Consider the following 2,552-nt stretch of genomic DNA (forward strand, 5'->3'; position numbering starts at 1 on the left):
TGGAGGGCATTAGGGTGCACTGTGCACCGGTATCCACCAGCGCCTTATATTCCTGTGGTTCTGATGTGCCAGGCCATCGAATCCACACAGTCTAATAAACTCTATTATCCCTTTCCCTCCCCTGACTGAGGGCAGGGCCCCTCTATTGGTTACCTGTGATGACTGGAGCAACTCCACTGGTGGTTGGTATGTCTAGTAGTTCTTTCACCCGTGCTCGTAGTGCAGAAGTGGGCTGATCATGCCACTTCCTCATGTCTTCTCCACGGTCACGTAGGTAGCGCCACATGGAAACACGCGGTGCAATCGTACTGTTGTTCTTTGCTCGAGCTGGGAAGCGTGTGCGTTTAACAGCTGAGACTTTTGATGATGCAGGTGAGGAGTAGGACTGGAATACTTTGATCAGATCCTTCATTAGACCTGGTGGCCCGTACGAGGATTGACCTTCATCAGTTGTTTCTGATACTATTACGGGATCATCATTACGATTAGTTGATGGAAACAATTTCTTGCACATTTCATCTACTCGGTCTTCTAGCCATGAGATGGCAGAAACTGCGGCATGCAGTTGAGGGAGCTGCTGATCGGTGGTTTGAAGCATTATAATCAGCTCAACAACTCGGGGCCATCTGTCCACGAACCCTTTAGAACCTGTTACCAATGACTGTGCCATTCTCTCTGGTGCTGTACTTGTGATTTTCTGCCACATGTCAGGATCGGCCCTCACTCTCTCAGGGTCAAGATCACTTGGATCAGGGCTGTACAACATTTTCGCCATGGCCAATTCCCTCAGGCGCTGAATACCTTTTTGGACGGTATTCCAACTATCAAATTTAGGCTTCAAAGCATCCTTATAGGGGTACCTTTCTCTCACGGCTTCTAACAGCCGCAACCAGAGAGTGGCAGCTCCATCCGAACATCTGCTAATCCCTCTGTCGATACCTGCATCTTGGGCAATGTTTCCTAGTTGGCGAGCTTCATTACCATCTAGAGACAAGCTGTTGGCCCCGTTGTCCCAGCAGCGAAGCAACCAAGCAAGGATACCTTCATCTTGACGCCGTGTGAACTCCTTTCTTGAGCCTTGGATTTCAGTCAGCTTCAGAGGTCGACAATAGGTGATTTCCTCCTCATCATCAGTCTCTTCTTCATGCCTCTTGGTTTTTGCCTTTGCTTTTTTCGGTACTGCTCCATGCCCGGCACCTGGGTCTTCTGCAGCCCCCCCCTGTGCTTCTCCTTCTTTTCGTTCTAGACGCGTGGACACCCGTTTCCATTTCTTGCCTTCCACAGGGGCAACTGATATTGCTACTGATGCCTCCTGTGACTGATCAGAATTAACTTGGGCTTGAATCTCAGATCGGAAACTCTCTCTCTCCAGAATAGTATGATACAAAGCACGGTATGCATAAGCCAAACCCCACATAAGGTTTACCTCCTTAGATCTCTGACCCAAATACTCACTTAATTTCTTAGGGTCCCTTAGGTGTTCAAGAGTGAAATCCCATGACACTGCGGGTCCCCATGCTTCTAAGACTTTTCCTAAACCTTTCCATATTCCCTGCCAGTCATCATTCTCTGGTTCTGGAGGAGACTTCCGCATAGAACGAATGCATAGGAACATATATGCATTCATTAATAGTGATAACATGGATGCAAGTATGAACCCTATCTCAGTTATTGAAAGGCGTGTGGAAATCTGAGAGTACAACCTAAATAAAAAGGGTTTTTTTAGCCTGTACAATGAATTAAACATGGTGGTGTTTGTAAAATTGCCTGTTCCATCTGGGATGCAAGTACTTGTAAGATTCGCAATTCCATCTGGGATGCAAGTGTTTGTAAGATTCACAATTCCATCTGGGATGTAGGTGCCAAAATTCTGACCATACCACATCTCATAAAAGTACCAGGCAGGTGTCTCCATCAGTATCCACCTTATTAGGCTATATACCTGCACAATTCCACAACACCAAATTATGGTGTTAATAGTTGACTAATACTTTAAGAAGATCATAATTGCTTTCAATCCCTTAAACAGAGCAACTGGGATGAAGAGTGGATTCATAGCTGGCAGGCTCTGTAAAAATCAGAGCTAGCTAGCTTTGCTCTAAGGGAGAAAGAAATCCCTTTGTTTTCTACACAAAAGTTAGATAGCAGTGCTGAGAATGTACAGCAGCCCTTAATGTTGACAATTTGTCTGGTATTTCAAGGTCACGTTCTCAGTGAGCAGCTACGAAAAGATAACACTCCCCTAACGAAGCTCTTTAAGAGTAAAGAGAGAGTTGTTCTAAAAGCTAAAAAGCTCTATGCCCGCATTCTCCACCAAAAATCTGTCACGGGTTACTTAGATTTACCTATGCCCGTGACAGGGGAAGCCACCCCGTGGGCCCCCCTCCCGGGGCCCGGAAAGGAGGGGGAAAAAAGGGAGTGGGATAAAACAGCGACAATCTAAGGAGGAAAAACTTATTTTACTAAATATGATACCGAAATACAAGATAACACAATATAATATAATTGAGGCTAACAAACTGAACGAAACAGAGAGAGAGAGTCCCCGAAAA

The sequence above is a fragment of the Coturnix japonica genome, chromosome W, assembly GCF_054131305.1.
Source record: "Coturnix japonica strain WE chromosome W, WE-NBRP24, whole genome shotgun sequence".
Lineage (NCBI taxonomy): Eukaryota > Metazoa > Chordata > Aves > Galliformes > Phasianidae > Coturnix > Coturnix japonica.